The sequence below is a fragment of the Lissotriton helveticus genome, chromosome 4_1, assembly GCF_964261635.1.
Source record: "Lissotriton helveticus chromosome 4_1, aLisHel1.1, whole genome shotgun sequence".
Lineage (NCBI taxonomy): Eukaryota > Metazoa > Chordata > Amphibia > Caudata > Salamandridae > Lissotriton > Lissotriton helveticus.
Window position 1 is genome coordinate 1,437,194,044 of NC_136063.1, and position 25,541 is coordinate 1,437,219,584.

The 25,541-nt window shown below is 41.8% G+C and overlaps 1 protein-coding gene across 4 annotated transcripts in view; it reads left to right on the forward strand.

Annotated features, from left to right (window-relative positions):
• Window positions 1-25,541, forward strand: part of RANBP9 (RAN binding protein 9) — a 315,855-nt gene that overhangs the window by 187,444 nt on the left and 102,870 nt on the right. The window lies entirely within an intron of this gene.

A 25,541-nucleotide genomic window follows, 5' to 3' on the forward strand; every position in this document is an offset into this window, starting at 1 on the left:
GCTGGAATTTGTTATCTACCTTTCTAGTTTTTTGCCCGTTTTAATGTAAAATGAATGGCTTCTTTGTCTCTGTGACCTTAGTGCAATACCTAGTTTTCTTTCTTGAAGATGATATTTTAGTGGTTAGAGAAATAAATCTCAAATGCGTGAACACTATCAGTAATTGATTTGTGGATATTTCTGGACATTTGCAGTGTATTTTCTACACTTATCTAACTCTTGAATAAGTCTAGCATGACTGGCGCCGAAAATATGGGATAATGTACCATTATATGCAGCTGTTCAGGATTTGGAGTAGAGGGTCATTTGAAATACTGATGTTTCATTCAATTCTTACCCCATGAATGTAGGAAAAAAACTCACCTTGATTATTTCCTAAACTATATGCATTCAGAATTTCTGCAACGTAAACACAAATTCATAAACAGAGTTATGGAAAACAGACTTGTGCCATGGTGTGTACATATACTCCACCAGGGATGTACAACCTCTTTGTCCCCGAGTATTAAGCATACGGTTCTTACCAATCATTAATGAAAGATTATTAGACCTCTATCTTGAAGGTATTCCTTGCAGAACCAGAGTTGCTTTCCAGATGCAATGTATTTCTTCAGAAAGACATTTTTCCAGCCTGCTAGCTTACTCACGCACTTCAAACTACTACTGTTATTTAATTCTTAGTAAGATGCATTATTAGGCATTTTGGTTTCTCGCACGATCTTACACAGCCTTTATACTGAATATTTTAGATGCCACAGAGTTTACTTCACATGATCGGAAGATTACTTAAATCAAGTTTTCCGATCTAGAGTTCCTCATTTCTTTAAGGTATGCATCTGCTGATTTTAGCAGTCCTCAAAACAACCACCCACTTCCATTTAGGGTTCACATTCTTGTCTCAACAAGGTTGCTAGCATGTTCTCGTCCTGATGATGACACCTTAAATATCCTACTGGTGTTGAAACGTCGACCTATAAAACCAATTCGACCTGCAACCTAAACGTTAAGGAGTCCATTGGTTTAGGGCAATTCCCTACTTACCACTGCTCATTAAGATGTAGAAGCCATTGGATGGTTGTTGTTATTATCATGTTCCCTTGTTACTTTATTATTTTTTACATAGAACTATCAGTTGGGCACTGCGCCCGCTAGTTACCCATGTTTTTGGAGCACCCGTGACCATCATTCTTAAAGATATATATATATATATATATATATATATATATATATAACTTTTTAATATAGTCTTGAGTTTTTATTTATGTGTGTGTGTACATAGGTCTTTGATGTAGTCCAAAGGTTTGGGTCTCAACTCCTATGGTCTCACAATGGAAAACTCAAAACAACTCCAAAATAACCTGTTATTTGATCAATTTACGCATGACCTTATGTTTTTTCCCAGTATTCTTAGTCCGCTTACGGTTTGTTGTTTACAATTTGTTCCACACGTTTCTTGTGTGGCTTGCATAGATGCTACTTTTAGGTATTTAGAGTATATTTTTGATGAGCCTTTCTTTTATTTTGACATGTCAGGTTTGTTATTTACTAATTGTTCCCTTAGAAATCTATGTTGTGTATTTATTGCTATGAGCGTCGAAGTGAAGGGTAATAATAAACATTTAATAAATGAAAACACTTATAGTGGTAATTTCTTTGCCAGCAGATGGCATCAATAAATATGTTTTCGCCCTACCAACTTATTGGGTATAGTTAGCGCTTTGTTTAAGACGTTGCTGCCAGACCGTCAGGCCAAAATCACAGCATGTCTTTATGTGCACTTGAAATACAACATTCCAACAACCAGTTATTTAAATGGTCTTCCCACAGCGGCCTAAGACCTTGCAATTTCTGTTTACCCCATTGTTACTTGCCTTGACTGGAAAGTTTGTAGTCTTCCCTTAAAATTCTCCAAGTATGAGCTATGCCAACCGTGTGCTGGAGGCGATATGATGTTGCCATCTGCACTGCTTCAGTGTTTTGAAAATATTTTGTGTTTTTCCAAACCACTTTTTTGTAGCTTGTGGTAGGAGTCCCTCAATTAATGCAGGATCATCGCCAGCCCATGAAAAGAATACAGTCTGCATGGCAACTGAATGTCTGGCCGCATTTAGGTGTACATTTATCCCTATCCTGTTATGATATCACTGGGGAGCGTACCTCAACAGTGCTGACTTTACTCTGGCTTAATGGAGGCCTACCAGTAAAACAGAGCTGCTGGAACCGTGTGGGCTGTTCGTAGGGTATTTCAGAGGTAGAGTTCTCCTTGGTGACTCGAGCGTTTAAAATACGCATTGATGAAGCCAATAGTTTTTCTTTTTTTCTTTTTAAGTAGAAAATGCTTTTGTGCATTTGACAATGAACATGTGTTGTCTATATAGTTTTATAGGTACATATGCGTAGAATATCCTTGATAGAATGACTTGAGGTTTAGAACCTTTCCTTTTACTGGTGGATTGTTTGATAAGTAAAAAGTTTTTGTAAGCAGGGGTACGTCAAATTTGCGTAATTAGTTTTTTTGTCATATTTACATGCCAGCTGCAAATCTGTCATTTCGCTCTATATTTTAGCTCAAAACTGATCCTCGAGTCAATTTTTGACACAAGAATACACTTAGCGCAAAAAAATAGTGTAAAAAAAACCGAAAGCACCACAAACGGCTGCTCTGTGCGTTTGTGATAAATTGTTACCACAAATGCCATATTTAGAAATAAAAGTTTATAGAGAACGGTGCATAATTACGTAAAGTGGCAGAATGGCATAATTTGGGGAATTTCTTAACCAGCATAACATGAAATTACAAAAATTACACTAATTCCTCCTGTGTAATTTTAGTTTTGACAAGGCCTGCTTGTAAACTGGTTTGCTCTACATGTTATGTACCAGCACCGCCACTTTTCAGTAAGATCCTGTGCTTTTAGAGGGATATTGCCAGCAGTTTTATACATGACTGTTGTAGTTTTACTTACTCAGTGACCACACTTCTCAGCAAGGATGCTATATTTTATTTTAGATTGAAGGAAATGCTTAGATTAATCTGTTTCCACTGGTAGTTATTTTGGGTTAATTTTATACAGTTGTTTGTAATGTGTCTCTATAGTCACAGGCTAGAAGTCTATTTTGATTCTGACATTATGGCTTGATGCAAATTATGTTATGTTATACTACTGTTATCGAACATTAATTTTCATGGCGGCAAAATGGGGGAAGGGCCCAACCCCGGACTGACCTCTCAGTAAGATAATTGAAGAAATGGGCAGGTTTTTTGGCTTTGCTGACAGATATTCTCACTCCGCTGGAGGGCAATGAGTAAAATGTCCACAGCAAAGCAGCTGGCACGGAAAAGGAGTGGCCTCCCAGCTGTTGGACTAAATGAAATCGCTGAATACAGAAAGGTTTTAGTCACTAGAATGTGATTGCCAAGAGAATAACGTACTTACTAAAATGTTTCTTACAGGATATCTTTTTAATGCTCGAGCAACTAAATTACTATAGAGAGTATTTTTTGGGGATGTCATCATGTTATGTTTCTGAAATGAATTTGCTTATGTTTTCTTTTGCATTTTATTGTTTTTGTTTATATTATATCAGTATGGGACATTCCTTGGAGCGCGCTCCTCATGATGCTTTAAATCATTGTGCGTCGTGGAACTTTAGGGAGGCATTGCTTGAAGGGAGGATCAAGGCAGGATGCAGACTTTACTGCTTCTGTTATATTTGGTGTTCCAACCGGAATAAAGCATCTTAAATTATACTTCAACGTGTTATAATTTGGTGACGAGTTTGCTGGAACACTAGAAAACCCACGTAAAAAAAAATGATTCTACTGTTACGAGAGAAAGGACGAAAATTTTCTTTCCTGTGGATTTTGCATACAAACTGTAATTGTACATAATGGCACTTGGCAGCTATGGAACCAGTGGCCGGTATCTGGTAAACTCACTTGTGAGGAAGTGTATGCTTAATCAAATATACATTGCCTTACCGCTGTCAATTCTTCATGGCAGTTGGTCGCGGTTGAGTGCATTTTCCGAATCTGCATTCTTCAGATGTTCTACACTGCACAAACTCTTTTATGCGCTGCAAACAATCTGGATCTACGTTAGGGCTATAAGGAGGCAGCCACATCACGCTTTGTAACACAGCATTTGAACGCAGTGCGAACTACATGTTTCAGAAAAAGGTCAAGGGGCAAGGTCATGCTACGTGATTAGTGTGCCGCCATTTTGAATTAATCTTGTCGGGTATTTTCCTCAGGAAGTATGACTGACGATTTAAGCTATGTGATTTACATCGTTGGCATTTATGGTTAGTACTTCGAGACAGGCAGTTTTGGGCAGTACCTCAAGTAACTAGTAACAGTATGATGCCACTTTCATCGTTTATTGCTGTTTTTTGTGGGAAATTGCAAAATGGGGATCAGTGAACTAATCCCACTGCCAGGGGTCAAGAATGGACACTGCATCCTGTTATTGTAGGGGCAATTATGTCAGGATTTATTGAACTAGTCCCATTACCAGGGGTGAAGAGGGGACACTGTGTATCCTGTGGGTGTAGTGGCAGTTGCATTCAAATGTTAACAACATTTGAACACAAAATTATTCGCTCCAACCCTCACAAGCATTTTGGCCTTCAGGAGGACACCCGTGCATGAAACGGGATGAATGGAAAGCTTATTTTGTCAATGTACTAGAAACAATTGAAGAAGAGGGTAAAATGCTTCCGGAATGCAAAAAAAGTATTTTCTTACATTCAGTTGGACCGGAAGGGTTAACAGTTTATGAACAGGTGACCAAAGTGTTGGGTTGGGGATGTAAATGTTTTTGATGAAGCTTTGAAATATTTTGAGAGCTACTTTGCACCAAATGTTTTTATTGGGATTGTAAGATATGTATATAACCGGAAGGGAGTGAGACAATTGATGAATATGATGCCGCACTGAAGAAACTAACTGGGGATTGCAAGTTTGAACATTTGCAAGAATGACTTCAGAGATCAGCTAGCTATGCACACTCGTGATCCAGCCATTCAGGGCAGGTTGTGAATCATTGGAGATGATGACCTTTTGACCTTAAGGAAAAAATAGCGATGGTAAGGAAAGCGGAATTATCCAGCCGCAGTGCTTAGTTTTTGAAAGCACAGTTAAAATATTCCCAAGAGGAGGTTATAAGTAAGGCCAAGGTATTCAGTAAACTAAAGAGAGTATTAAATTAGGCATGAGTCTATTACTAAGGAGGGCCTAAGGTGTTATCATTGTGATAGTGGAGCACATTTAGCCTCAAGTAAATTTTGCCCTGTTGCCAGACAGAAATGTTTGGCATGTGAGGTAATTTGTCACTTCGCCAAAGTGTGCAAGAAAAAGAAAAGTAAAATATGTAGATGAAGGAAGATTTAGCGATGAAGAGGGCAAAGTCAAGAAAGTATTTGAATAAAGAAATTAACAATGATGTTGAACAATGTTTTTGGTCGAAGTAGTCATTCATTTTAAATATTAATGAAAGACTAGGAAGCAACTAAAGGAAACCCTTACATTTAATGACCATCAGGGGCATAACTGTACAGATGTACTCTGATTCGGGATCTCCGTATACTATTGTGAATGAGGAAGTATAGAATACTAAGTTTGCTAAGAGGCTGGGGGACAAGTTATTAGAATCCGATATTTCAGGGGAAAAATAGATATGCTACAGACCTTTGGTTTTAAGGTTTAAGAACAGGAAACCGTGTGGGGAAAGTACACAATGCGAAAAAGGTGCCTCGGTGTGAGGGTGGCAGAATCAGGGTGATTTACGTTTTATTTTGAATCCCAGTAACCCTGTTATGATAGTGTATGAGAGTGAATCTATGGGGACTCAATTGTTAAGAAGGTTCCACAGGGTTTTCAGTAGGAAAATTGGCAAGGTAATGGATTTTGAACATTGCATTGTTTTAAGAACTGTTGCCTGTCCCAAGGTGCATAAGGTGAGAAACATTCCAATATTACTCAGGGTGTAGGTAGAAAAAGAGTTGCAAAATATAGTAAATGGTGATATAATAGAACCTATCCATTTCATTTCAAGAACTTTATTTGGCGAGTAGAAACTACCATTAAGGTAAATACAATTAGAAAACCATTCAAGCAGTATAATTCATAAAACAGTAAAATCCTCACATAACATATACAATCATAAGTCCTGGACAGAATCTAGAACATTAATATCCTTAAATAAATAGCTTTTAAAATAAAAAGGGCAACACTAAATCACGCAAATTGATCATTTTGTGCCAGCAGAAAACTCAGTGCATCTTTATAGTTTCTTATATTCTGCATAATATAAAGATGTTTCAAATATTGACATTGCAACTCCTTATAAAATGTACAGAATAAAATAAAGTGCTGTGTGCTCTGCTTACTCATTCCATCACAGGGACAATGGGGTTTTGTCAGAGATATAAGTATTCATCTTCAGAAATGCAGCCAAATGATGCACCATACCACATCGAAGTCTAGTTAGGACATACCGATGTTGATTGTTTTTAACACACATCAAATACTCCTGACATCCATCCCTTTTCTCCAAGTACATATACATAGCAACCATCATTTTCTTTGTCTCTACACGAAGTCTAGCTTCAGACCTATGCAGAAAAAAAGCAGCCTTAATGTGATTCTTGGTTAATGATAATACCTGGGATGACTTCTCCCCCACTGCCAAATTATCGACTTAAACGTGTAAACTGAATAGGCCAGCCAGAGAATGCGAAAAGCATATTCCAATTAAAAAAATCAAGGATAATCCATTTGGGGAAACAAGTTTCTTCTTGCATCCAGATGGAGAGCCAATGCGACAATGGTTTCATTAAAACAAAATCCTCCAAATAAAACAGCCCCACCTCTTTATGCACAACCAAGGATGGGGCTGAAACGGGCAGACAGAGCAGCCGTTTTAAAAAGGTATTGTTTTCGACTTGAAGGGAATTGCTATAAGTGTACCCCAACAGTCCAGCCCCAAATATGGGAGCAGGTAATACTTTAGCCTTATATATCTCAATAATTTCTTTAATAGGGCGCTGACCCAGTTTAGATTAAAAAAATAAAAAATCCCCTCACAATCCCTGCTCATTTTAAGTTGTAGCATTTGCAGTCTGTTGCACCCATTTTCTTGGGAACTGAATCCCCAGATAACAAAATGTGTTCACTCAGTTTATTAAGGAGCCTTCGATATAAAAGTGCCTACATTTATTTGGTTGTTTCCCACATATCATTGTGAAAGTCTTTGATTTATTGAATAGCATATTTTTAGATTCCCTAAACCCCAGAAGACTTCTATCAATTTCTACAATCCATTGGGGGTCCTAGATATTAATATGGCATCATCGGCGTATAACACCACCGAAATAGGGCGCACCGAAATGAGGAGAACATCTGCCTGAAGCACCTGCAAGGCTTTGTCGACTCCATTGATAAAAAGGGAAAACAGTAATTGCAATAGTACGGATACCGGTTAAATACCCTTTCCTACACTAAAATCAAGTGAACATTCACCCAGTGGACGATAACAGACTTTGCTCAATAGATTCTCAAAAAAGCGTGGCATGAAATAATCAATCACATTGGGAGCACATTGTCTAGTCAGGGTTGACCACAGAATAGAATTATTGACTAGGTCGAATGCTATGCTAATATCTACAAAGCAGAGATATAAAGACCCTGGCTTAGCCCCGGTATATTTCCCTATTACCAGACCTAAATTAACACATTGTTCCGTTGTCCCGAGGCCCCTCCTAAACCCATATTTTGCTAGGGAAAGAATAGAATTCTCCCGGGCCCATTCCTCCAGCCTCTGTAACAAAAACCTACTCATCAATTTTGGAGATGAGTCCTGAAGGGAAATCGAGCTGTAGCATTTGGGATCCATTTAAAAAAATGGGGATGATTATTGACACTGACCCTGACTGGGGAACTTTTGGCAGCTGCATTGTATACCCTAATTAAAATAGGCCCCCATAGTTCTTTGGATGCCTTAAAAACATCTAGGACCCATCGGGTCCAGGGGCCCTTCCACTAGCACTAGAATTTATAGTGCAAATGACTTTGTCTATAGAAATGTTAAGTGGGATTGAATGCCAGGTACAAGTTCATTCAGTCCCCATTTCTCTGCCCACGTTTAAATTATCATTATAATTTTTTGAAAAATGTCCCGCCCATGCATCACAGGCTGCAAAAGAGTCAAGCTCTGGAATCTTATCAGATTCAACAAATGGTGAGTTAATCGTATCCCAAAACAGCGTACTTACTATCCCTTGTCTCTGCACCTCGTCTCAAGTTGGACCATGCCTCTTATTGTAAAAACCTTTTCCTCTAAGCAGGTACCTGCTTATAATTATTGCGGAAAGTCTTAATAAACACAGTATCTCTAGGAGAGCAGTGTTAAGCCTCTCGCAGTTGTTGAGTGGTCTGAGTACAAACCATCCCCCACGTTTAGCCGGTGCATGTCTAGGGTTTCTTGTCAGGAGTATATTCGCACAACCGAGAGTGCTTTTAAAACTATTTAGCATATGTCCCTGGATTATCACCTCCCCCAGGCAATAACTAATCTCTGTTGGGTCTCTCCTTATAATTTCCTCTAAAAACCTGTTAGGGTAACTCCCGCCTATTTAATTCTGGTCCCAGTTGACCTAACTGGAATGATGTAAGTAGCTGTTATTGGATCTACTCCTTTATGGCCCCAGAACGAGAGAGGTATTACAATTGGGTTATGGTTGCTAAGTATAGATGTAATAACACAAGGGGGAACCAAATTTGTTTCTAGCGGCCATAGACTGCTACCAGGGGATCCGTACCCCATTCCAACCACTTTTGCTCTCAAGCAGAAGGAAATCATGTTTAAAAATTAGTACGTTAAACGTATTGTCATAATCATTGACAGAAATGCAACAAATTATCTCCATTCCAGTTTGAATATCCACAAACGTGATGCAGGTAAAGAGCAACACTGGAAGTATAAAAGATTCCAGGGCAGCATCTAAAGTACGGACCAAAGAGCTACGGGTAGAGCCCGCAATGTTGCTTTAAAAATTGACCAATCCCACATCAGGTCCCCTTTTAGTAGTTAACCAGAGCATCTGGGTATGCGGTCCAGCTGATGAAAATCATTTAACCATTACAGGGAAGTTATTGAGAATTGTAAACCTCCTTTTGCCCTTCCCATAGAGGAAGCAATAGAACCCAAAAAATGGGACGAGACCCCTCGACATGTAATGGAGTCACAAACCTATGTTTCTTGGTGTCGTATATTAGTCTGCCCACTTGTAAAAGTAGACCTTTCTAACTTGTCCACCGTGTTCTGCAGCCCACATATATTCGAATTAGCAAATAAATAGCAATCCTCAGATCCCTTATTAGTGCTAACCATTGGACCTTCGAGGTAAGATGGGACATTGGAACTACAGGGTTCAACATCTGTGGCTGGACTGGTACATAGGTACTTTACCCCAGTAATATCCTCCAAGTCATTTAGACAGATTGCATTGGGTTCCAGCAGCCCGGCCACAGTCTCGATCTTGTTAAACCATACCTTATTTGAGTCAGTCGTTGTCATGTAGTGAAGCCACTGCTTGGAACCTGTTCGATGTGGCTAGTGGGGGATGAATCTGGTAAACCTCTCTGTCCACCTGTTAGCTATTCATTGTCATTAGGCCCTGTTGCTAGATGACGTGAATGGCGATAGAAGAAACCCAATGGAAGTAGTTCAATATTCCTGGAGAAGTGGGAATTAGGCTTCTCCTGCGAGGTCTGGGTGTTGTAAGCTAATGATAATACAATCATCTTGAAAGGTCTTCCATAAAGGCCCTACCCACCCCACTTTCCTGGTAAAACATGATTCTTATCGAGCCAATTCACGACTTTATTCTTTAGGGATTCAGAAGGTTCATGCTCCCCTGCCTTCAACAATGCTACGTTAACCACTACTGCTACATAAGGGCAGCAGGCTGGGGGTAGATTAATTGTTACAGGGTCGCAGTAAGTCGGTTTCACCTTTGTTACTGGAGCCAATATTTGGGTCCGTGGTTGCCCTCCTATGTGCATAGATGTCATAGAAGAAAATTCAGGGACAGAAGTAGAAGGTATCACAATATTGGAGACAAAGTGGTACTACAACCTACCGCAGAGTTTGGAGCTAAAAGGGTCGCAGAAGCACAAACTAACTGGGAATTATCGGGAAACGTTGGTCCATTATTAACCCTTTCAGATCTTATATTACAAATATTTTTTTCAGTAAAGTCTAAACGCTTGTTAACAGACAAGATTATCGCATTCAAAATTTCTATAATGGTCTCAAATTCCAATTCAAAAAAGCTTTATTTCGATATACACTGTAGTATCATAAAAGCATACATTTTTTAAAAAGCATATTTCGCTAAAAACCGATATAAGTCACAAGATGCCGGTGCATTTCCATTTTAGAAGGAACAAACATTTTAAAAAGAACAGGGGTATTATCAAAAAGTGACAAGTGCGTTTTTATAAAAACAAGGTTAGATTTAAGAATCATATGGTCTTTAAAATATTATACATTTAAAAAATGTCTAAAATACATATATACATTTAACATATTACTTCGAGTTCCTAAACTTTACCAAAAGTTTCAAAAATTTGGCTAGAGTGTGGACCACTTTCCATATTTTCCAGCCGTTGTAGTCTTAAGAAAAGCATTTCTACAAGACCGGAAGCCCCACTCCTTGAGAATTGGTTTAAGTAGGATCTTTCTTGGAACCTGATAAAACTTACAAAATAAAATACAATGCAAATTAGATTAAGGGGCAAGATCATCACAGGGGCAGGGCGACATTTCTCTCGACCAGTCATTACAGGCTGGGAAAGTAATTAAACGATAAAAAGATCCCAGTCTAAACCTTGCAAAAAGCATTCTAGTATAGCAGTTAGTGTCACTTGCAAGGTACAATTGTAGGCCCTGTTCCTTTGTAATTTGTTGGTAGGCTAACACTGATTTTTTAAGTTTTTCAGTGGACCATCTTTTATTCGCTAGGTGGTCCATAGCCAATTTACGTAGCACTTTCCTTGGCATTATTTCCATACTAGATGGGTTCTTAAAAAACTCAGGGTGGCCAATCTCTGTCAACATCTTTTCCACAAAAGACAGCCATTTAATTTGCTTTACACCATCAAGGTGTAGGCAATCGGATATTATATTACGTTTAAAGACTGTCTCTGGGGTTAGCCACAACTTATGCCATGACAAGATGGGCTCAGTCATTATTATATCGGAGATATAGGGGAGACCCAGTTTTTTGTCTGCAAAATAACTAGCTGTCGATTTGGGGACCCCAAGGAGGTATCTGAGAAAGCAGTTTTCGGTTTGTTGAATTGAAATTGAAGTATCAATCCCCCAGATACCAGAACCGTAGGTGGCCGTAGCTACACATTTCGCCTTATATATTACAATCAACTCCTTAACGGTCTACCCCCAATTTTAGACGCAAAATTCTGCAAAGCTCTGATCGCCCTAGAAAACGCTAACCTTCTGGCTTTAATTGCTGTATGCCAAGAATACTTCCTGTAAAAAGAGATCCCAAGATAGAGAAATTGATCTATAGTCTCAATCTTTCTACCCTCTATAAAAATGGGACAAGGTGTTTTCTTTGTTCCTTGTAGACAAGACATGGAAAAGGTTTTTGATATATTAACCTTAAGTCCCTTTTCCCTCATAAAAAGTGTAAACTTTGAGACAGCCCTTTGTAGGCCCAGCCTGGTTTGAGACATAATTGCGGCGTCGTCCGCATACAAGAGGATGGGGACGGGGTGGCCCTGGGCTAAGGGGTAATCATTTTGGAAACTCTTAAGGTGGTCGCCAATCGCGTTTATGTAGAGGGAGAAGAGAAGGGGGGCTAAAATGCACCCCTGTCTCACCACCCCCTTGATGGAGAATCTTGACGAACACTCCACTCGTTGTCCAAAGCGCAACCCTTGCCCCAGCATCCCTGTATATTTCCTTGATGAAATTAAGGATTGAGAGGCCCAAACCCAGGTCCTCTAGTGTGGACCATAACTGATTGTGATCAACACAATCGAAAGCTGAACTCAAATCAATAAAAGTAATAAAAAGGTTCCCTTTCTTAGCTTCGGTGTACTTAGAAATTAAAAAATATAAATTTAGGCTCTGCTCAGCCGTTCCCATGCCAGGGCGAAAGCCATACTGAAAAATCAATAGAATGTTGGCATCCTCAATCCATTGTTGCACACGCTTTAAGATGATACGGCCAGCTACCTTCATTAAGGCGTCGAGGAGGGAGATTGGGCGATAGCAGGATGGATCATGTCTGTCCCCCTTTTTAAATATAGGGACTACTATCGCTTCTGACCACGTTGCAATAAGTCCATGGGTGTTAGCACAATTCATCACGATGGTTAATAAAGGGGCCCAAAGATCGATTTCAGCTTTAAAAACATCAATTGGTATCGCATCCGGGCTCGGTGCCTTGCCTGATGGACTTTCTCTTATGGCCAGAGTGACCTCCTCGCAAGTGAAAACAATATCCAACGGGAGGGTTCCCAGACAGGATCCAATATTATCGGAGGATGAAGTAAGAGCCGGGAGAGATAGATGGGAGGGGAATGAGTTACCATACAGATTTTGAAAATGGGCCACCCAGGTATCCCCATTTATTGCTTTATCTATCATCTCGGGTTTTTTTCCCCGAACAAAGGGGGCATTTACAGCCTTCCTAAAGGCAGTTGGATCTCTGTTTTCAGAAGAAAAAATTAAAGCTTGCCAAGCCTCGTGTTTCAGGGTTTTCTCCCTAAACTTAATCGCACAGCGATACTGGTGTCTGGCCTGGCGGATCTCACCTGGGCATCTAGGCGTAGCATGTAAGGCCTTTTTTAGGGATTTTAGTGCAGATGTACAGTTCTTATCAAACCACCCTTTGGGTTTATAAGGTCCTGTTTTGAACTGGCGGGAGAGTAGAAGTTTTAGCGACTCTTGTATCTTTGAAAAAGAATCCAAGATTTTTAAAGGGTGTTCTGAGGGAGATAAACAAGTGTCAATCTCTTCCTTTCTTACAGTAAATAAATTGTCATGGTACGCCCAACGGAAATAGGTTGTTGATAGATGGTAGAATTTTCCCTAAGTGCCTGCTTATGTGAGGACTTGTTAATATTAAATGCTATTGCATAATGGTCACTGCAAACACAACAATGATGGACAGAATGTGGATCAATGTCACACATTCACCCCAGTCCAAAGATCTGGGCCCAAATCCATCGTTTTTCCACTCCACACCACCCTGGGTTAGACAATGGCGATATGCAAATCAGCGCTGACCCTGTGCCCCATGGGAACAGTCCAGTCCGAACTACAAAAGCCATGTCCTTCCCAGAACGGAAACAAGCATCCGAGGACCGGCCCGGTTTCGAGGTAACACCTCTCTTCAGCCCGGCTAGCTTGATTCCAGTGGTGTGGAGTGCCTGGGACTCACGTCTGAGCATCCCCAGTACACTTAGAGCGGTAACCGCAAACACAACAATGATGGACAGAATGTGGATCAATGTCACACATTCACCCCGCCCTAAGTGCGCTGGGGATGCCCAGACGTGGGTCCCAGGCACTCCACACCACTTGGAGTCAAGCTAGCCGGGCTGAAGAGAGGTGTTACCTCGAAACCGGTCCGGTCCTCGGATGCTTGATTCCGTTCTGGGAAGGACATGGCTTTTGTAGTTCGGACTGGACTGTTCCCATGGGGCAACAGGGTCAGAGCTGATTTGCATATCGCCATTGTCTAACCCAGGGTGGTGTGGAGTGCAAAAAAACGATGGATTTGGGCCCAGATCTTTTGACTGGGGGAGTGTGTGACATTGATCCACATTCAGTCCATCACTTGTTGTTTTTGCAATTGCCGCCCTAAGTGTACTGGGGATGCTCAGACGTGAGTCCCAGGCACTCCACACCACTGGAATCAAGCTAGCCGGGCTGAAGAGAGGTGTTACCTCGAAACCGGTCCGGTCCTCGGATGCTTGATTCCGTTCTGGGAAGGACATGGCTTTTGTAGTTCGGACTGGACTGTTCCCATGGGGCAACAGGGTCAGAGCTGATTTGCATATCGCCATTGTCTAACCCAGGGTGGTGTGGAGTGCAAAAAAACGATGGATTTAGGCCCAGATCTTTTGACTGGGGGAGTGTGAGACATTGATCCACATTCAGTCCATCACTTGTTGTTTTTACAATTGCATAATGGTCGTCATAAATATCATCCAACGTTTTCCATGATGAGTAAATGAGCATGTGTTTTAGAAAAAAGCGTGAAATCTATCACGGTATTAAAACCTCTCCCATGAAAAGTTGGGTGAATTATGGGCGGTGAGCATAAATCGTCGATGTAAGACAAATTAAAATAGAAGAAAAAATTATTTAAGATATCCCCTGTTTTGGAATGGGTAAAATGGTTCGGAGTGTCATCCAGAGGGCACCCAAGACCACAGATTCCCTTCGGGCCATACTGGCAGATATTACAGTTGAAATCACCCAGCCAAGCGAGGACACACTCCCTGCCTATAGATTCTTTTAGTATGACAATTGTGTGACTTAGTTCATTTAAAATACGTGACAAATTTTCTGAGGCCACATTATTATAAAAATTCATTAGGATCAGATTAAGTGAGTTACCCCATCTAATCACAACAACCTGGTAAAATTCCGTAGGAATGTGTTTCAACACAGTAAGTCCACTAGAGATACTAACATAGACACATAAACCGCCCCTGTTTCTTCCCTGGTTACTTACTAGAGCTGGTGAATGGAAGGTCTGAAACCCAAGAAGGTGGACAGGGTTTAATGCCCATGTTTCCTGGAAACATAGGATGGTATAGCTATTCACTAAATCCAACCATGATTGGAAGCCAATTTTAGTTTCAAGGCCTGCCACATTCCAATTAAGAACCAAGTTGGGGGAAGAAACCGGTATGTGTATGGGATGCATGGACACAACCCCTTTTTTCCCATGGATAGTAGAACATGGTTTAGGAGATAATACAGTATCATAGTTCCCAGCATCCCCCACTAAGTTAGTTTCTAATTGCTTAGCAGACGGGGTAGAAAATTTTCCAGAAATAAGCTCACCAGTTGTAGTCGAGCTAGCAGAACTATTATGTGATAAGTTACACCCTGCAGAGCAATCATTTTTCTCTTCATAGTGAGATGTATTTAACACTGTATTTCCCATTTTAGTAGAAGTCGAGAGCTCAGGGCCAACCCCTAAGCTTACATTCAGATCTGATTGTGAAGGACAATAATCCCCTGTCGTGACTTGTAGGGGCTCAGGTGGTCTACTAGTGGGAATAGGAGTAACAATAAAGAGTTTATTTGATGTTTTACAATTGCTCGAGTACTCATGAGTGCATCCTAATTGGAGAGCGGATGAAATGAATCATTCATTTTCATCTAAACCAGAGAGGGGATCAAATAGATTATGTAATGGAATATTCCAATACTCATTTGGATTTATGGGGTGATAACTGTTACCAGGAGGTAGGAAGAACCTATTTGGACGTTGGGGTGGGAAAAAAGGGGGAAAACTGTTTGTTTGATTTCTTGAGACAGTAGAGTGAGAGTTACGATAGGGAAATTGTGGAGGATTATAACGACCCAGGGTTGGTGGATAATTGAGAGGCGTCATCAGAGCTTCAGGGTAAAAATAGCTCAGGTTACGAGATGAGACACTTCCCTCACTTCTCCCTGGAAACCAATCACTGATGTGCGTTATAACTCTGTGATCCCTAAAGTTAACTATCACCACATCCCCCTCAATATCTTTAGGTCGAGGACCCACCCAGTTACACCGTCTAACAGATATTATATCTCCATTTAAGTGTGGTGGTAAAGGTCTGTTATTACATAGCCAATAAATGACTTTATTTTTAAGGCTAATATAGGATTCTGTGATTCCTTCTGGCACAGCCGGAACTCCAGTCAGAATAATGACGTAGTTAGATGCTTCTGGAGGTAAATCTACGTCATTTCTGCTATTAGATTTTGCTGTATTCGTTTTGGGTGCCTTGGTTAAAGGAACATTTTTAGTGGTAGGGAGTTTCGGGGGACCTAATTTAGCCTTCTCTCTGTATAGATCTTGAGGCGCCACCGGTCTGGGAGGGATGGTGTGAGGAGTCGCTGGTTTAGGTATGGGGTTGTCCACTTGGGGCCTAATTGTTCTCTGTAATGGGTGTTTAATTATTGGCCCGTTTACCTGAGGTTTGGTTTGTTTTGGGGCTTCATTTGAATTGGAAGCTGCCAATATACAATCTATTTTTTCACCAAGCCTTTTGACTCTCTCTGTAAGCGGCAACAAAAGAGATTTTAGAAGGCGTTCCATAGCCTCCATTATCCCTTTTAAGGACAAGGCTTCTGGAAGCGAACTTGTTGTTGGTATAAGCCCTGTTGGTGCGTCCTTCACTAAGTCCTTAGCTACCTTATTCGTTAAATCCACAGATGGTAAAGGTATATTTGAGCATTTACCCCCTTTTCTGTCCCCTCCCTTCTTCCTTCTTTTTTTGGGTGGTGAACGTTGAGCTCCCTGGTGCCTCTTGGTTTGTGTCTTTTCTTTTGGTACACTAACTGCTATCGGAGAATGCATCTCCGAGACTACTACCGACTCTACTAGTGAATTAGATAAAAGAAGTGAGGCATTTATATTAGACTGTGAAGCTTCGTCTAACTCCATTGGGGAGTTTAAGTCTATTAAGGAGTTGGGTATAGGAGGTGGCTCATTGGTAGTAGTATCATTATTTATCTCAATGATAGGTATTGGTGGTGATCTATCTTGGAAAATTAGGGGGATACTTTCAGTGCTAAATAGCTCTGCGTCTGCATTTACTGACGTGTTGTTATTTGGTTGTGAAGTGGCTACGTCCTTCTGGGCCAGGGATGAGGACTTGTGTTTGAGAAGTTCGAAGGGAAAACGACGCTCAGCACGTCTCTCAGCCAGTGCGATATCTCTATCTATTTCTCGAGTAGCCCTGGCCCTGGCAAAATACTTATTTAGGGGTCCAAGTATAGAAACCCCTACAGTAGAGGGTAAGGAATTCGGTGCACATGTAGACATCCCGGAACCTCAGATCAATATCAGTTTGAGAATTAATCAAATGTGATCAATTTCATTAAATTAAATAATGAGTCCCGAAACTGTGATAGACATATGACAAAAGGATTAATAGTCAGACAGGTAACAGCTTACTGTCTCGACGACCAGAGTTCAGGATAAAGTCCAGGGCGTGATGTTAGAGGGCAGGCACCTCTTGCTGTTCTAGATCCATGCGGGTCGTGGAACTTTGAGAGGAGTTCCTTGATGGATCAAGACAGGATGCAGCCTTTATTGCTTGTGTCATATTTGGCGTTCTAACCGGAAAAAAGCATCTTAAATTATACTACCCCGTGTGGACCCTATGTTACACACCATTTAAAACAGCCTGTAGTACTCAAAAGCAGAATCCGTTTTTTTTGTTTTTTTTAAATTAAAAATTCAATTATATTTGGATGTCCATAATGCTCTAAGGCCACTGCTTAGTCCACGGTTACCCACAATTTGGAAAACTAACGTATATGTTCTCTCACTAACCATAGTAATTAGACTCTTATAGCCCTGTGGACTCACTAGCGATCATGTTACAAAGAGGGGGGATTAGTCTCCCAGATGTAAGGGCATGCTACTGGCCCTGACAACTTCACGTCATTAAAGAGTGGGGTTCAGCCCACACACTAAGCCAGCAAAAAGACTGGAAAAGAGCGCTCATAGAACCCAACATTTACATACATAACAAAGACTGAAAACGCTTACCGGTGCCAATGCAGGCCGCACTGAAAGCATGGGAAAATACTAACAAAGCTGTGGGCTGGCAGGGGAAGTGAACATTGGCTACACCACTAAGGAAAGTGACGGTGCTTAAGGAAGTGCCTAAAACTGTCTGAAGAGGCGTAAAAAAGAGAGAAAGTCACATACCTCCGCACGCTGTCTCCCACGTCTTCTCTCCTCCGCTCCCCTTCCAGGAAGCACACAGGCTCCCCTAAGCCAATCACGATGCTGCTGTCACCACAACAGCAGCCTTGTAATTGGTCTGAGCGCTGTGGTTCAGCCCTCAGTCGGAGACTAACATAACAGCCTGTGTATGTTTTCCACCCAGGCTGTGCTCGACAGCCCGGTGGAGAATATGCTAAGTGTGCATGACTGTTTGGCCGTACCAAGGCGGCTGGACAAACCTTCATGCGCACTTGAGGAGCATCAACCACTCCTCCCTCGACGTCATGGGGGCCCAGTCCCGCCTGCTCCTAACCTGGCTGATACTAAAAATAAAATCATTTTATTTTTCCTTTTACACTGCTCCCAGAGCAGTGGGGCAGTGCTCCACCGCGTTAGCGGAGGATCCGCCACTGCTAATACACCCATTACAAGGAGCCACAATTAGCTTTCATCAAGCTAGATAGACACTCCATTCTTTTACTGTTAGGCACTGCAACAAGCATGTGCTCTTTGCCGCCGAGTTGGAAAGTAAAACCTCCCATCTATGACCCCATACGCCTCTAGTGCAGTAATCTGTCAGCCACTCTGCAAGCGCATTGCAGCAATAACATTTTTTTTCTTTTCTGTGTGTTCCCCTTTAATTACTTAAATATTTATTCAGTGCCATATTTCCTGCACTGAAATTATATAAGTGACACCGCTTGTGTTAATTTGTTATTCACATTCTTTTCCAGAATACGCTGACATAAGCTAGTTGACATTTCCATTGCACAGTTATTTCACAGCAAGGTTTGTAGAGATAGGTTTCCCTTAAAGTATTTTGTTTCCTATCGCCAAAAACCAAAGAAACAAGACAGCTGCAGATAAAGAGCGAGAAAACAAATTAGCAGAGGGGTTCGTTCACCAGTGCCTAATCCTGCCAAAAGTAGCAGTCTGCAAATAATGAAAGCGTGAGGCTAAGAAAAGCAAATCCGGGTTTGAAGCGTACTAGAAAGATTCCTGGTCACGACTTTCTCTGAAGAAAGCTAAGGGTGCCAGCCAAAACGTATTTTTATGTTTGTGAAATAACTTTCCATTAGTCTCTTATGACCTGTTAGAAATACCTATCTGAATGGACGTGATTGGTTCCTTATTAAGACGACAAAAAAGCATCAGACTAGTAACGGTTGCATGGGGTGCTTTTCATGGAGTAAAGGGGATTGAAAACAAATCTGCTATCACCGCTGGCCTATAGGACAGGTAATTAGAGCTCCAGAGAGCGCAGATAAGTATTCCTCACAGTGCACGCTTTGTGAAACCTCAACGGGACTGCAAGGGAGAGACTAGTGGTTCTTTGTAACTATTTCACTATTAGTGGCAAAAATGGGCCGCTTCTTTAACACATTGAGACTTTTTTATTAAATCATGAACCAGCCTTGTGTGAAGTTGGGAGACAAGTACTCAAATTGCGAAAAAAGCAATGAATTAATAACTGAATTGACAGGACACAAATAGGCCATTCTCAAAGTGTATTTGTATGGTGAAGCTGGGAATAATAATAGTGCCACTTAAACTGTTCTGCTTAGGTATTTTGATTTGTCTTGGCTGGTAGAACATTAATGGGAAAGATTATTTGAAAGACTTGTGGGAGGGGTCTGACTTGCTGCAGTACAGCATAGGGACTGTTAAGTATTGTCACTGAGCAGTAGTAGAAAAAGGTTCCAATGAGTTTGGAATTGAAAACAGTCATACATTTTGTGTTACAGGGTTGACCTAGTGATGGTGCTGTTGTCATGGAGGTGAAGGGATGAGGTCAACTGTTTCTGCTGTTAGGGCAAATGAATAAGTTTGCCTCACATTGGCAACTTGGGTAATAGCGTGACCAACCTAGTTTGTGGGACTGTCCAAAGATGTATTTTGAAGTTGAGATGCTGGTCAAAGCCTGATGGGTGGTATAGAAGTGGGTAAGAAACAGCAGAAATATATTGTGGCACTTCAGTCAGTGATGAGCTTACTAGATTAACTGTACCAGAAGTTAGAGATAACTATTCTGGAACCTATACAAAATGTGTGTGTGTCAATGGTGGGTGAGTATCCGTGATTAAAATGAACATTATTGGAAAACGTCTGTTTGTGTTAGTCCTTCTAGATTATTATTCGAAGTGTGTGGAGATTGAGTCTGGGTGATGCTGTTGGAACCAAGAACATTAATTTATTGGAGGTTATTTGTAGCAAGAAGGTTTCCCTGTGGAAATTGTTATGGATAATGGGCTGCAATTCTGTGGAATATCAATGAGTGAGTTATTGAAGAGAGATTATTTGGACACAAATGCACCGTGTTGCATAATCCAACCAAAAACGGCCAGGAAAGGAGAATGAAAAAGGTTCACAAAACAAATATTCACCTTGCAAATGTTAGATGGTTCGCCCTGTCTTTCTGATGACAAAGGTTCTGTGTAATATTTGTAAGTGCAACTGCTTGGCAGTCAGTTAGTCTGGGGAGTGGTGCCAGAAGGCTGATTACCAAGTTGGGTGTTTTCAGAGAAATACAATACTTACTGAAGTCGTCATTTTTCCAGGATGTTCTATTAAGTTTGTCAAGTCAAAAATTGACTGCACAGTAATTGCATACCTTGTAGTGTAGAGGCATATATGCACAACTGGGGTGTCCCAAATAAGGCTGTGAATGCGGTAAAATTTATGTTTTGGGATTTGCCAACAATCTATTCCGAAGAATTATCTGTTTCAAAAGTTACTCAGTGTATTGGTACTTCTAAAGAGATAGACTTCCGCTCTACAGCTCACTAGCTTGATCGAGACATTTAAGGTGTGGTTAAAATTAAAATGCTGCCTATTGCACTCATAAAAAAATCGAAATTACGTTTTAAAATCTTTCAGAATGGCGCCCCAAAAGGTGGTGTTTCAGTCTGCTAATGTTGATAGGATGGTGGCAGCGAGCTTTAGAGGAGGCAGCGCCCTGCCAGAACTCTTTGAGAAGTGGTGACTAGTGAGCTAGGCTTCAATGTGTATATTGGAATGACAAGAAATGTATTGTCTGTAGTATTTAAGTTCTTGGCCATCACTACAGAGTAACCTCTTGTTAAGTCGAGTGTACCAGTCAGCAGAGCTGTTTGGTTGCAAAATACCTATTATGGGCTTACCAAGACAGACAGGGGTTTCTAGCCCACCTATTGCTGCTCGCTATAGGTTGGCTTCATTTCCACTCCCATCTGCTTGCTTATTTTTTGATGGCTGGATCTTTGTCCTAGCTTGTGTTTGTCCCTTCTCTAGGACATAGCCTCTTCGCCATTCCTCTGATAGTCTTCCAGAGCTCACACTTTAGGGAACTACGTTTTACTTTTTGCTTAAGCTCTCCATGAAGTACCCCAACCACTTGCTCGTGCCAGGCATAAATGTGGTTTTCTAGGCATCCACTTCAGAACACTCTTGGACCTGAGGATGAACAGAAGAGGATTGGACCTGCTCTCTGTGACCAGAGAGGAGCCCTGATGGACTGGAACTGCTCTCATGTGTACCCACAACAAAGACTTGGACTCCAAGGGTCGAAAGGCTGACCTCCTGCTAAAGCTACAGGAATACAGTAAGCTACCAGAGATCTTTCCTGCAATAGCTCAGCTGACCAGTGGCACCTAGGCATGGACTAGACTGCCCTCCTGAGGACCTGCGGTGCTTTATAAGTGTACTATTGTGGTGGATTGGGACTTAAAGGATAAAATCAGAAGGTAACATCCTTGACCAGGATAAACCTGGTTGGTGTATCAGACCCACACTCCATTATGATTAACCTCAAATTGCCCCTAGGTCTAACAGAACCATTGACTATCACAGCCACTTTGTGGTTTTTAGTGCTATTTCTATTTAAAACAAAAAATATATATACCGATTGGTACTCCCTAATTGGATTTTTGTCTCTTTGGTGTTATTTTGTTTATCAAATTTTACTCTATTTTTCTAATTCAGTTTGAGATTTTTATTGTCCTGCATTTTGACTTTATTACTGTTTTCGTACTGCATTCATACTTTAAACGTTGGCCTAAATTGAGCCTGTCTGCTCTGTGCCATAGCTAGCAGGGGGTTGAGCTCAAGTTTATTTAGTGACTTGAGTGTTCACCCTGACAGTGGCTGTTATTATTCCTCGAGGTCGGTAGTCACCCCAAATAATAATCCAGTTTCTTACAGCATTCTAGTAATAAGGTTTCTAACAGGACCACGTTGCTTTTGGAGCTTTCTCCCTCAAACTGTATTCCATCGACTTTTATCATCTATTCATTTTGTTTTTTTTGAGAATTTGTTCTTAAAGAAATGTATTCAATTTACCAGACCGCACCTTTCCATGCTTAACACATTGTAAGTAGTAAAGTGAGTTAGGACACGTTCGCATTTCTGAGAATTTGAATTTTGCAATTAGTGAGATCATGTTTACTAACTTCTTAGTTTTATAGTTGTTTTTTTATTTTTTTTAATTAATTTTAAGTATTGGTCATTTTTCAACCAGTACAACAAATAATATAAAGGGGTACAGTACAAGGCAGGCATGTCAGCTACAGTACATTATAATACGTTGATGTTTCCGATTGGGACAAGTCAGGGCCACATACACATTCACAAGAGGGGCAAATCATTTGTTAAGGAAAAAGTAAGAAAGGGACAAGAGTACATCGCAATACAGTCATACATAAATCATATCGGTCATCTTACCATGTACCGGTATTTATAGAGCGCACAGCTACTTCCCTGAGGTAGTGTCCCGGCGCTGTCCGTATACCGCTTAGGAACCGTTCCTGGTTTTCCCTGTGAGTGTCCACTCCTGGGCACCCCCAGGGTGAAACCAGGCATCCCAGCGCTTTTGGGGTCGTTGTGGAGATTAAGCAGGCTATTGCCCAGAGTCACAGAGTGGGACCCATGGTTAGAATAGGCACCGAGGCGAGAATTATCAGGTCCGAGGAAATTGAGCCCAAGACCCACCAAGGCGGGTATTGAACCCTGGTCCCGGGCCAGACCTCTGCATCAGGGTCTGCCGCTCTAACCATTTGAGCCACACTTCTCCAATGGATAGTGGGAACTCAGACAGTGGATACAGACAGTAGATAAGTTGTGAGGGGTGACCAAATGTCATGCGGCTGCGATGAGGTAGGCAGTTCTTCAGCATAGCAGACAAACTGGGCACGACAGTGGCTCAAATCTTGTAGCCATAATTTGGTAGTGGGGGGCCTGTCTACTCTCCCAGCTCATGGATACCCTCCGTTTGGCCATCAATAATGCAATGGCTACAAACCTTCTGTGGGATGATTTAACACAAGCAACCAGGCCCAAGAGACACAGTTGAGGGGTACAGGCCAGAGGAAGTTCAACCATCAAGTGTATAATCGTTACAACAGATTACCAATAGGAGAAAACATTAGGACAGGCCCATGCCAAGTGATAAAAACCTGCTCCGAGCATACCACAGCGCCTACATGCATCTGAGCCCGCAGACCATATCTGTACAATTGGGCAGGCTTATAGTACAGCTGATGTAGATATTTAAAGTGGACCATCCTTAAGTTACCATTAGCTGTTAGGTGCCCTGTCAGACGGCAGTAATCCGCCAATTCATCATCAGACAGGGGATATGGCAATACTGCATTCCATTTATGCAATGCAGCTACTCCCGAGGTGGCTACCTCCCTCTGCGATGTTTGATACGATCTAGCGACCAGCCTCTCTCTAGAGGTAGTAGTATATAAGAGTTGCAGTGCATCTAGTGTAGATGGCTCAGCAGAGAATTGTGGGTACAACGCGCGCATGGCTGAACGCAGTCTAGTGTAAATGAAAAGATGCATAGTATTGATATCGCTGCCCACAGCCAGTAAAGCCGAGGTAATGAATTGGCCTCCAGGGAACACATCCCCCATTTTCACCATATTCATGTCCTTCAGGGCTCTCAGGGCACCCACCTCAGTAGTAACCGAGAGGCTTGTGTGGTGCAAGAGAGGCATACTGGGCGCATAAAGTGGCAGTGCCTGCGCTTGCCTACCCAGGTCCTGACATGCCCTAACTGTGGTTTGGACTGTATCAAACTCCCCCTTTTCAAAAACGGTGTGAGTGTTCACTATCATGGCCTTGAGGGGTATGGGATGAACGGTGCCTGCCTCGACCGCAACATGGGGGATGTAGGCTGGGTCCTGCTGCCAAAAATTTGCTAAGTGGGCCAGCGCACACAAGTAATATAGATGAAAGTCTGGCACTGTAAAACCACCCTGCTCATAAGGGAGTGTAAGTGTTTCCCACTTCAGACGAGGCTTCCTACCCCCCCATGCTAGCGTAATCAGAAGGGAGCGGAGTGAGTAAAAAAAATGGCGCGTCAGGGGAACAGGAATGCTTAAAAATAGATACAGGAATCGAGGGAGTATTACCATTTTCATTAATGCTAGGCGGTCCTCAACGGACAGTGGCAGCTTAATCCAGCGGGTTATTTCCTCTTCAAGTCGCGTAATAGCCGTGCCGTAATTAGCTCGAACCACGACTTTTGGGTCTCGATGGAGCCATACACCCAAATATTTTACTGTCAGTACTCCATACCAAGGGAAAGTCTAGGTCTAGAGGGGCTGTGCAATCAGTGAGGGATAGGATCATTGATTTGGACCAATTTATTCCAAGGCCCGAGAACCACTCAAAGCGGACATATTCTCTGAGGTGGGGTGCCAGGTAAAGGGCAGGTTCACGCACGTACAGCACCATGTCCTCTGCGTACATGCACACCTCCAAGGGGCATTGAAAGAACCGGAGAGCTGCCTGGGCATGGCCCTGCCGTAGGATGCACGCCAGTGGTTCAATTGGAAGTGTAAAAAGCAATGGGTAGAGCGGGCAACCCTGACGTGTGCCCCAATGAATATGGACAATCTCGGATAAGCTACCGTTCACCCTCACCCACGCAGTAGGGCGTGTGTAGAGCAGTTTTATCCAATTTGTAAAAATGAAGGGTACCCCCATACGATGCAGAATTGCAAACATGTAAGACCAGGAAACAGAATCAAAAGCCTTGGCGGCGTCAAGGAATACTGCCACCACTAGCAACGTGGGTTTTAGGACGTGCATAACTGCGAAAAGCGCCCGCAAGTTATGGGAGGTGGAGCGGGTGGGAATAAAACAAGATTGATCCGGTAATACCATAACCGGAAGGAGCAGCTGCAATTTGGTCACCAGAACTTTAGCTAATATTTTGACATCTGTATTAATTAGAGATAATGGGCGGTAGGCGTCACACCTGTCCGGCGGCTTGTCAGGCTTGAGGAGTGTGACCACCAGTGCTTCACACAGCGTTTGAGGTAGGCATTGGGTCTTGTACGCTTCCTCGTATACCTGGTGTAGACAAGGAGCAAGGACGTCAATATAGGTTTTGTAAAATTCCGCTGGCAGGCCATCGGTACCAGCAGATTTACCATTGGGGAGGGCTGCAATGGCGTCCCGTATCTCACCCAAGGTGATAGGATGCATTAAAAACTCCTGCTGTCCTCTAGAGAGCCACACTAGCGCTATATCATCCAAATATTGTTGCA